Below are 12,063 nucleotides of genomic sequence, written 5' to 3' on the forward strand. Positions count from 1 at the left end.
TCTGACAATGATGTGAGGATTCATGTGTGCTCCAAATGTGAAAGCATATATATAGTAAGAAGAATCGACCCAAGGACTGAACCCTGTGGTACTGAGTTCTCTGTCTGTTCTGTTTAGTGACATCCTCTGTTCTGCAGTCAGCTTTAGAAACCTGTCTGCCTTCAGACAACTGTTTGTTAACCAATGGTTGAAGTGCAAATAAAGCCAAATGTCTCTTCTTGTGGGCTCACCTATGTGGCTTTACACAGTGGGGGGTTAGGGTTAGGAGTGACAAATTAAATGAAAAATCCAAAAGTAAACCTAAACAAAACCCAAACTGTGATAATTTCCTCAGATTCAGTTTTTGTCTTTAGAAAAGAGACAAAGGAAGGAAACTGAGCGTTTGTTGGTGCTGACAAGCAGGAAATCACAGCTTGACCAGCACCACAGTTACATGAAGCAACAGCTTGGTTCTGAAGGAGAACCAGACCGAGTTCTGTTCCTGGTTCTGTTCACAGTCCACAGAGAGAAAACCAGAACAAGTTCACACTCACCCTGATCCAGAGTCTTCTCTTTGTTCTGTTCTGCTGCTAAATGGAGTCAGAATCTGTTTGTCCTGATCTGATACCTGACTGTAACTGACTCACCTGAGGCTCCGCTCCCTGTCAAGGTGAGTTTACCGGACTTTAAACACCTTTCCCTTCATGCCTTTACATGCCTGCATCATTCCTTTCAGTTCTTCTTCTCTTTTTATCAGCAGTGAACTGAGCTGTAAAACTCTGAGGTCAGGTTGTAACTTGTCTGTTTTTCAGGTTTCTTCTCAGTCTTCAGCTCATTTCCAGTCAACATTTTATTGCATTCAGTAGTTTTGTTCTCTGGAAACATTTTATAGGGTCCTCACACTTATAGAGTGGTGGTAAGGGACTTTTTCAGAGACAAGAAAAAAGATCCCTCTCACACCCCCATCCAACATGTTCTGTTGCCCCCTAAACCAAAAAGCCTAGCTGCTCCACTGGAGGTTCGTTAATTAGTTTCAGCAGCCTGATGTGTTAAAGGTGCAGCTCTAGTAATGTCATTTTACTGAGGATCAATAAATAGGAAAAATATTGAATAATCCTGAATAACAAGTGGAAACATTTACAAAGAATGTATATACATATCTTCTGCGCCCACTGGGCGAGAGGCAGGGTACACCCTGGAAAGGCGCCAGTCTGTCGCAGGGCAACACAGAGACAGGACAAACAACTATTCACACACACACACACACACACACACACACACACACACACACACACACACACACACACACACACACACACACACACACACACTGGAGATAGGCACCAGCAACCTCTGCGACCCCATGAGGGATTAAACGGTTCAGAAAAAGGATGGATGGATATATGGATACATGTCCTTCTTCTTCTTGAGCACTTCTCACCAGGCTGGTGGGTAAAAATAGAGAAAAAGAGAAATTAATCTGCAGCAATAAGCTTTAAAGTGCTTGTATCTGCTCTGTGATCCAGGGACCAATTGACTTTTCAAAACTCCTCTATTCACCTTCCAGAGCTGTGCCCTGGTTACCTGACTCCGCCAGATAGATTTGCTCCACATATCCATCTGGAAACCTTCCGTTGAAGTAATTTTGGGAAGGGGCGAAAATACTGGTTAGCTGATTGGCCTATGTTGGTGATAGACGGGCCAAATGAACCAATCAGATTCGTCGTCGCTCTGTTACGAGCGACGACGAAAACACAACCACAAGCCAAGCTACTCTTGCTGCTGCAGGTAAAGGCTCGTTAGCTCAGCAAAGAAATACTCTGTAATTCCGATAAAACTTCCTCGATAGCCACGCTAACGCTAGTTTCATCGGCTGAAGCCGCCATGCTGTTAAGACTGAACTGACGCGCTTCCCGTTGCGTCACACCTCAACCCGCCTCAAAGCCAATGCTGATTGGACGTTCGTTTGGTGAACGGCTCCAAATTTTCTTTAACGGAGAGTATCCAGACTGATCTGCGAGTGAAACCTTGAAACCTCGCGAGATCAGGATGGTCTCACGAGGCTAGTGCCCTGGGCCCTGGTCAACCACACCTCCTCACTAAGATCAACTTTCTGTCATTTCCTTCCTCAGAGTGGCTCTCAGCAGCATCTGAATCCCTCTGAAGCTAAAACTCCTAGGTAGGAATCTGGAGGAGCTCTCTGAGAGACTATGACAATCCTTGTGAATATGGGTCCTGACTCTTGAGAGGAATCAAGGAAAATGCTTCACTTTTTAACATTTTAACATCAGTCTGCACATCACCTGAGGAACAGGTTAGCAGCAGCTGCTACAATAGTAACATAGGAGCTCTACCTGCAAACAGTGACAAGACTTCACACAGAACCTCAGAGGCACTAACTGGACCTGTTAACCCAGAACCAGCTGGATTTCAGTCCAAAGATGGAAAGCTCCAGCAGCTTGATTAGAACCTTCAGTTTGAAGCATCTGAGAGGCTGAAGCTGCTGTTACTGAAACGTTCTGATAATGAAAGAGTTCAGTCAGTCTCACAGTTTTAGGCCCAGAACAAAAATGTCCAATCGGAACAAGGAGAAGAACCAGACTTTGTGTCTGAGCCTCCATCTTTAATCCTCATATCTGGAGCTTTGGACAAGAACCATGACTTTTTCTTTATTATTAGATTTATTATTAATCAGAATCAGAATCAGAAATGCTTTAAATATCCCAGAGGGAAATTACTGTTTCAATACAACCGCCATCACATAGATCACAAACATTTCAGGGGGAAACCTGACAGAGATGGAGGCGGGTGTCAGAGAGACTGGTTGACGAGGTCTAGAGGGTCCGAGTGGGGTCCGAGCAGTGCCAGCGGGTCCAGGGACAGCAGGAGGAATCAGGGAAATCCAGTGGGAGCTTTAAGCCCGGCTTGGTAGAAACAAGGGAGCAGGAGAGATTGTCCGGAGCAGGATCCGGCCCAAGAGGAACCAGGAGACGTGGCTTGTAACGTTGGAACTTGAGCACTCATGGATGAGGGATTCAGAATGAAGTGAAGTCAAGGGAGCACGAGAGGGAACCACAACGGTTACCACTGTGGCATCCTCCTGCGCTTTTCAGATAGCGTGGCCGGATACTGCGGAACCAGCCGCAGGTGTGCGCGCCCTGCTCACCAGTCAACTGCAGACACCTGTGGAGAAAGCAAAGAGGGCAGAACCAGCAGAAACTGCACGGCTCTGCCTGCTAAGTCCTGACTACTGGTGGTTCCTAGAGTGTCTAAAAGTAGAATGGGTGGCAGATCCTTTAGCTGTCAGGCTCCTCTCCTGTGGAACCAACACCCCGTCTACTTTTCAGAATAACCTTAAAACTTTCCTTTGTGACAAAGCTCCTAGTTAGAGAGGCTCATGTTACCCTGAGCTACCTCTATAGTTATGCTGCTATAGGCTTAGGCTGCTGGAGGACATCAGGGTCTAATTCTCTCACTCTGCTGAGTTCTCCTACTGCTCTCCAATCTGCATTGTTTGTTGTTATTTCAGCTTTTAACTTTTCATTCATTTTTCTCTGTTCATAGAAGGTACACCTGGTTCGGTGTTCTGTTAGCTGTGACATCATCCAGGGGTGGCAGATCATCCACTATTACCATCAAACAGAGAAAAATACTCCTTTATCAGTGTGTGCTTCTGTGCTTTCTGTGTCTCTGCTCTGTCTTCTCTAACATAGAAAGTACTCCTGGGTCAATGTGAGCTTCTGAGCTTTCTGTGTCTCTGCTCTGTCTTCTCTAAGCCCCAGTGGGTTGAGGCAGATGAGCGTTCACACTGAGCCTCGTTTTGGTTCTGCTGGAGGTTTTCCTCCCTGTTAAAGGGGAGTTTTCCTCTCCACTGTCGCTTCATGCATGCTCAGTATGAGGGATTGCTGCAAAGCCATCAACAATGCAGACGACTGTCCACTGTGGCTCTACGCTCTTTCAGGAGGAGTGAATGCTGCTTGGAGAGACTTGATGCAACCTGCTGGGTTTCCTTAGAGAGGAAACTTTCTCACCAACCTGGAGGATCTGATGGAGTCTGACTTTGCAAAGAGCCTTGAAAGGACATGTATCATGAATTGGCACTCTATAAGAAAAATTTAATGGAATTGAATGTAGTGGGTGTTGTTGTATTTTGTGTAGGTGTTTATTGTATTAAAGGTATAGTGGTGTCATGATTTGGGTTTGGTTATAGTTTTTGTTTGTATTGGATCAATTACTTCACTCTCCTGCTTTAAGTTCAGTTTCTATTTTTGGTTCTGTCTTAGTGTTTGATTTTGTTTTAGGTTATCAGTTTATCCGGCCTGCTCAGACCATTTCTGTCACCAATCTAAGTTCAGTTCACCTGCCAGCATTCTTTTGTCTTCCTGTTACTCCCCTTCACCAGTCACCATCCAATCGGCTTCAGTTTACTCCCAAGCACTTCCCTGTTTCCGATTAGCTCTACCCATGTCAGTAATTAGTTTCACTCTATTCACCTGATCACTCCTTTACTTATACCTGCCTCTGCCCCCTGCAATCTGCCACATCATTGTTTGTTTTTGCCATGTCCATGGGTGAGTTTTGCCAGCATTCCCTGTACTGTGTTTTTCCTCCCTTATCTGATTGCCTGCTTTTTTGCCTTGGACTGTTTTTTACCACAAGCTTTGTTTTTGTCCTGCCCTTCATTTTTGCCTGCCTGTCTTGGTTTCTGCTCACATCTGTTTTTTTGAAAAATAAACCTTCTTAAAACGTACCTCTGCTTGTCTGGTTGAATACTGGGTCCATCTGTCTCTGGTTCCTGACAAGTGGACTATGTTTTTCAGTTTCAGGTCCTATCTACTGCTTTTGCCACATGCCAAAAATTATGACATTATCACCTAACACCAGCATGCGTGCTCGTTCCTTAAAATTTCCCTCTTGCAGGCTGCACACTTCTAGTGTTCATGTATTCATTAACACATTCATATTGGATCCACTGCTCTCTCCGTATACTTAGAAAATGGATGAGGGTTGCAAAAAGCAAACTTTCTTACAAGTTTATGAAGAGAAGAGGTGGGCCTCTGAAGACAGAAGTCAGACCAATATTTGGAAGAATATTTTACCTGATCCCCTTTAAGGAGTAGAAGAGCAGGAGGACCGTCTTGCTCATGGTCAGTTATTCAGAAATTGACTTGGATGTTTTTTTTAGCAAAATTTCCAGAGAGTGTGATGTCTTCTTTGTAATAATTGAAAGTTTACATTTTACCATTTTTTGCTTGGGGCCCATAGAGACCCTTGCAGCCCCTTTGCATTTAAACCAACGTTTCAGCTGTTCTATCTGGATTCCTCCACTGAAGCAGGTTCAAATGAAGCTACTAGGATGTTGTAATTTTTTTTAAATTGATCAGTAATGCAGTTGTCACCATTGAAATTTGCTCTCTTCCTGTCCGACCAGCTGTCTGGGGAAACAAGTGATGTCATTTGAGAAATGCCCCATTAGTTCTTGAATCAATCATCCTCCTGTTAAAAATCAAATCTATCGTTTACTGACATCTGTCCGCCTCGGTCGGCCTGTCTTCTCCGTTTACCACCACGGACCAGCCCTTTGTCTTCAGCCATTTCTGCCCGTCTATTCCTGCTGTGATCTCCTACTGCCTTGCTGTCTCCTGCTCACCCTGGACACTCTCCTGCCTGCACTACATTTCCGGAGACATCCACCAGTTTCCCATGTGTTCTCTAGATGTCCTCCAGATCTTCACCGTTTTGCAGACAGTCTCAGCTGTTCCTCTAATGTTTTAGACGTTCTCAGGCTATTTCACAGGGATTCATATTCTGCTTGCTGTTCTGTATATTTTTCCAAGATCTTCTTTGGTTGTTCTCCAGTTGTTCTCAGATGTTCTCATCATTTAATGCTACATTATCCACCTTGTCTTAGAAAGATAGGTCCACTCCTTCATGTATGGTGCATGAGATTTGAGGGAAAACATAATTTTTTTAAAAGATCAGTGAAGATTTTGAAATGTATAACAAAAACATTGGTTAAGCAACACCAGAGACAGCTGGATTACCACTGGGAGAATTTTGATTTTCACAAATTTGAGTTTGTTCCTGTGAAGAAAGAAATGGTTAAGAGCTTTGATGAGATGGAGGTTTTAAGATAAGATAAGATCAGATAAGATAGGCTTTATTGATCTCACATTGGAGAAATTCACTTGCCACATCGACTCAGTAGTCAATAATCAGAAGAAGGTGCCAAAAGTAGGAAAAGGTACATCAGTTATATAAAGTGTATCTTCATATATGCAGTGGATCAAAAAAGACAAAAAAATAAGAATAAAAATACAAAAAGAAATAGGAATCGGCAGATGATGTCTTATGTACATTCAGTGTGATATACAAATATTTACATACATATGGATTGACATATATTCAGGTGGTCAGAGCAGCAGAAGTCACTTCTTTCAGGATTATTGCACGGATTATAGTACAGTGTATTAAATAGATTATTGCACATTAGTTATTGCACATTAGTTATTACAGTTATAGTTACAGTTATGGTTACAGTTATAGTGCAGCATTGTATATTCTGGTAGCAGCAGGAATGAATGACCTGCGGTAGCGCTCCTTTTTACAGACAGGATGTCTAAGTCTGGCACTAAAGGAGCTGCTCAGCTCCTCTACAGTCTGGTACAGGGGGTGGAAGGTGTTGTCCATGATGGATGTGAGCTTGGACAACACCCTCCTCTCAGCCACTTCCTCCACAGAGTCCAGAGAGCAGCCCAGGACAGAAGTGGCCTTCCTCACCAGCTTATTCAGCCTCTTTCTGTCCCGCTCTGTGCTGCCAGGAGCCCAGCAGACAACAGCGTAGAGGAGGGCTGAGGCCACCACAGAGTCATAAAAAGTTTTTAGCAGAGGCCTGCTCACTCCAAAGGACCTCAGCCTCCTCAGGAGGTGGAGGCGGCTCTGGCCCTTCTTATACAGGGCGTCTGTGTTATGAGTCCAGTCCAGTTTATTGTTGATGTGAACACCCAGGTATTTGAAACTCTCCACAGTTTCTATGTCTTGCCCCTGGATGTTCACAGGTGAGTGAGGTGGGGGTCTTCACCTGAAGTCAATCACCATCTCCTTGGTCTTACTGGTGTTTAAGCACAGATGGTTCTTCTCACACCAGTCCACAAAGTCCATGATGACCGACTGGTACTCCAGCTCGTTCCCCTCAGACACACAGCCCACAATGGCCGAGTCATCAGAGAACTTCTGAAGGTGGCAGCTGTCCGTGTTGTAGGTGAAGTCCGAGGTGTAAAGGGTGAAGAGAAACGGAGACAGAACGGTGCCCTGGGGGGCCCCGGTGATGCAGAGTGCCACCTCTGACTGACAGCCGTGCAGCCGCACGTACTGAGGGCGGTTAGTGAGGTAGTCCATGGTCAGTGAGGTAGTCCATGGTCAGTGAGGTAGTTGATGGTCAGTGAGGTAGTTGATGGTCAGTGAGGTAGTCCATGGTCAGTGAGGTAGTCCATGGTTAGTGAGGTAGTCTATGGTGAGTGAGGTAGTCCATGGTCCAGTCAGCCAGATGTTTGTCCACCCCAGCGTCCTCCAGCTTCCCCCTCAGCAGTACCGGTCTGATGGTGTTGAAAGCGCTGGAGAAGTCAAAGAACATGACTCTCACAGCGCTCCCGGTGGTCTCCAGGTGGGTGAGCGCCCGCTGCAGCAGGTAGATGATGGCATCCTCTACTCCGATGTTGGGCTGGTAGGCAAACTGCAGCGGGTCCAGGGTGGGGCTCACCACGGTGCGCAGGTGAGCAAGGATGAGGCACTCCATGGTCTTCATCAGAGGATGAGGCGCTCCATGGTCTTCATCAGAGGATGAGGCGCTCCATGGTCTTCAGCAGGTGGGAGGTAACTGGTCTGAAGTGGGCCGGTTCCCTGGCGCGCGGCGTTTTGGGAACCGGTACCACACAGGAGGTCTTCCACAGGGTGGGCACCACCCCCAGGCTGAGGCTCAGGTTGTAGATGTAGCTGAGGACCTCACAGAGCTCATCTGCACAGGTCCTCAGCAGCCTGGGGGGGGATGCCGTCCGGTCCTGAGGCTTTCCTCTGTTTCAGCCTCGTCAGCTGCCCTCTCACCTGCATTGGTGTGACTGTGAGGGGGGAGGAAGGTAGGACCGAAGGTGTGGATGGGTCGAGGGTTGGTGAGACTGTCGGCAGGGGGGGAGGGTAGATCTCTGGAGGGTTGGTGGTTGGAAACGTGTGGAGAGTTGAGGGCCCTGCCAGCTGAGTCCTGACAATGACAAGCAATTTTCTAATGAAATGAGTGAAAAAACATGTACATTGTTCCACATTGTCATATTGTGTGACATTTATCGTTGCAAAGCCAGTGCTGTTTTATGTGCTATGCTAGTTTAAAATACAAGTGGATTCAAACTGCAACTTGTGTGATTTAGTTTGTAAATTCAAGTGGCGTCTTTGTTTTTAGATATGAATTTGGGGATTGTCAATGTATTTAAAATCGTATCGTATTTTAAAAAAATCAGATTTCTATGCTGAGCTATATTTAACACTTTTGCATTGAGTTAATATATTTTGAACCTTATTTAGTGTTAAATTAACCCAACAATAGTGTTAGTTTTTGACACTACACGCTGGTGTTAGGTAAATTCAACACTGATGTGATAAATATCAACTATTGAGAGTGTTGTTTTAACTCCATCACAGTGTTTAAAAAAGATTCTGTCGGGGTGTAAATCGCCTTTTGTGAAGCATGTTGTCTCCCACCAGAGACAACTGTTCATGATCCTGAATAAACTAGACGAGGAGCTAAACCTGCGTTTTCGGGTTAGAGTGGACGACTTTGACTACATCTTGTTCTCCACCTCATCCACCATTAGAGCTTTGGCTGTGGACAGGAGGAACATTTGATAAAATCAGCTCCAAACAGAGTCGGGTCGGCTCCACCGGGGTGTGTGAAGATCAGGGAGGGAAAGGTGAGGTGGTGACTGATGGAGGAGAGGTGAATGTGGAGGAGCCTGTAGTAGCTCCTGTGGAGGAGAAAGGTGAGGGGGAGCAGGTGATGGAGCAGGAGGCTCCTACTAACAGTAAAAGGCGTAGTAAGAAGAAAAACATGGTGGCTGCTGTCCACGCCTGTAGGCAGGTCAGCAAGCTGACCACAGAAAGAAAAGGGATTTCTGACAGCAGTGATAGTGACGGTTAACCTCTGACAGCAGCTTGGTGTCTCTGTCACAGAGCAGATGGAGAGACACGGTACCCTGTAGAATCCTTTTTCACTTTTCTGCAGCAAACAACAGGTTTAAGAAGGGTGAAGACCTTCGGATAACTTCCTTGTGATATTCAGCAGGCCCTGGCTGTACGTTTATCAGTCAAGACCGCTTCCAGCATAAGCCTGGGCCTCCTGACGGAGAACATGGAATATCTGTTATGGTACGTGGCAGAAATAAGAAAAGCAAAAGGAAAACAGACAGAAATAATCAGTCGTACTTAAAATTCAATTCAATTCAATTTTATTTATATAGCGCCAAATCATGAAACATGTCATCTCAAGGCACTTTACAAAATCAAGTTCAATCATATTATACAGATTGGGTCAGATTACACAGATTGGTCAAAAATGTCCTATATAAGGAAACCAGTTGATTGAATCAAAGTCCCGACAAGCAGCATTCACTCCTGGGAAAAGTCATAAACTGTCAGATGCAACCTGCCACAGGGACATCATCAACCACCAAATCATATAAACTGGGTTTATTAAATATTAGATCTCTGTCAGGAAAATCCATTTTAATTAATGACTTCATTATTGACAATAATCTTGATGTTATGTTTTTAACAGAAACATGGTTACATGAATTGCTTTGCTGCAATCTGGATTGCAGCAAAGCCATGTACAATGCAGTTGACTCTTCCTGTAGCTCTACGCTTCCCCCATGCTGTGACTTTTTACAGCAAGCTGTTTAAATGTGAGCCCAGAGAGGAGCAGGCAGTGTCCCAGAGCTTCTACACTGGTCTTCCTCAGGTGGAGCAGCAGAGGAACATAGAGCTGGAAGCAGTTCTGTCTGCTAATGAACTCTATGCAGCTCTGCAGAGCATGCAGAGTGGCAAAGCTCCTGGAATAGATGCTCTACCTGTGGACTTCTACAAGTCTTTGTGCTCAGTAGTGGGGGAAGATCTGCTGTCAGTACTGAAGGACAGTCTGGCTGGAGGCCGTCTGCCACTGAGCTGCAGAAAGGCGCTTCTTACTTTGCTGCCCAGGGAAGGTGAGCTGCAGTTTATTAAAGACTGGAGACCTGTTTCACTGCTCTGCTCACATTACAAGCTCCTCTCTAAGGTGTTGGCAACCAGGCTGAGCAAAGTGGTGGAGAAAGTGATCCACTGTGATCAGACATATTGTGTAGCGGGCAGCTTGATCTCTGATAACATTGTCTTGATAGGAGATTTTTAGAGATCTGTGAGCTGTATGGCCTGAAAGCTGGAATCAAATCTATTGATCAAGAAAAAGCCTTTGATGGTGTTGAGCATGACTACTTATGGCTCACTTTGAGTGCTTTTGGCTTTGGTCCTGGTTTTATTGATAAAGTTAAGGTTTTATACTGTGACATTCAGAGTGAGCGAAAAATTAATGGTGGTCTGAGCGCTCCTTTTCAGATCCAAAGAGGAATTAGACAAGGGTGTGGCCTTTCTGGCATGTTCTAAAAGTGAAGCTCTGTGTCATGGAGGTGACCTGGAGAACCAACTAAGATTGCCTGGAGGGTTAATTTGGAAGAAGGGAGGGTTTAAATATTTAGGAGTTTTTCTGGGTGATCAATCATTTGGTTTGAAAAACTGGGAAAATGTTCTAGATAAGATGAAAGGTCGTTTAACAAGGTGGAAGTGGATTTTGACAAAGATGTCCTACAGAGGCAGAGTTCTAATTGTTAATAATTTGGTTTCATCCACTTTATGGCATCGCCTGTCATGTGTTGACCCCCACCTGACCTGCTGTCAAAGATCCAGGCTCTTCATGTTGACTCTTTCTGGGACAAACTGCACTGGGTGCCGCAGAGTGAAGGACGATGGAGGACAGGGCCTGATCCAGCTCAGCAGCAGGGGGGCTGCTTTCTGTTTCCAGTTCCTACAGAGGTTCCTGTGTGGTCCTACTGATTTAGTGTGGAGGCCGTTGGCTTGTACTATCCTGAATCAGTTAGGTGGACTTGGACTGAACAAATCCCTGTTTCTGATGAACTTAAAGCAGCCTAACGTCAAAGAACTTCCTGTTTTCTATTGTGGACCATTCAAGGTGTGGAGTTTGTTGAAAAAGAAGAGGCTGGGACACCACAGCTGACTATACTGGCTGCTTCAGGAACCAGTCGTCTATAGGTCACGGTTCAGTGCAGCTTGTCAGGTGGGGCCAACTCTTCTAAGGCGGTTCTCTCTCTAATGTGGTGACTCTGGGACATGTAGTCCAGCTTACAGGAGCAGGCTTGGACCATGCAGCTCCTCTTGCTTCCTGACTGGAAGTGAATTGGACTGGTGTTATGGCTCTGCTGCTTAGTAAATGGAGAGAAGCCCTCACGGGTAGTGAGCGGACTTTGTTGCTTCATTATTGTAACGGCTCTGTTGTACCTGATGAGAAAGATGTTTTCCCTTCAGTAGACGTTTCCCCAGATTTTAAGAACTGCGTTGGACCGTTTTTAAAGAGTGAGATCTCTTCTGAGGTTTCTTTTAAAGATGTGAACAGTAAAATAATGTCTAAAACTTTTCTTATGATTCTGCAGAGGGACAAGTGAAATAGCAGAGCTGACACTCCATGGAGAGCCCACTTATATGGAAGAAAAACAGTCTCTTTGGAATCTGCCTTTTTTTAACACTGAATTTTAAACACTAAATTTTTTAACACCGAATTTCAAACAATGAATTTTTTTAGACATTGAATTCCTTACACTGAATTTTAATCTGGTAAAAATTTGCCAACAAAAAATTCACCTGTGAAAAATTCTGCTGCAAAATATTCAGCTGCAAAAAATTCACCTGCAAAGAATTCACCTGCAAAAATTCAACTGCAAAAATTCGGCTGCAAATTTGTTGACCTTTTGATGAACTCAGGCCAAAGCAATCTGC

General features: G+C 44.9%; 1 protein-coding gene across 4 annotated transcripts in view; it reads right to left on the reverse strand.

The window, feature by feature from the left end:
- LOC118560255 (protein NLRC3-like) overlaps positions 1–12,063 on the reverse strand; it is a 943,592-nt gene that overhangs the window by 25,928 nt on the left and 905,601 nt on the right. For 3 of the 4 annotated variants that reach the window (XM_036131164.1, XM_036131167.1, XM_036131168.1), the window contains exon 1: positions 534–648. The exons of the other annotated variant lie outside the window; for it this stretch is intronic. The gene's annotated coding sequence lies outside the window, so the exon portion shown is untranslated. Of the gene's footprint in view, positions 1–533; positions 649–12,063 lie in introns of those variants that run through there. 4 annotated transcript variants of the gene reach the window in all.

Source organism: Fundulus heteroclitus, unplaced genomic scaffold, assembly GCF_011125445.2.
Source record: "Fundulus heteroclitus isolate FHET01 unplaced genomic scaffold, MU-UCD_Fhet_4.1 scaffold_41, whole genome shotgun sequence".
In the NCBI taxonomy this organism is placed as follows: domain Eukaryota; kingdom Metazoa; phylum Chordata; class Actinopteri; order Cyprinodontiformes; family Fundulidae; genus Fundulus; species Fundulus heteroclitus.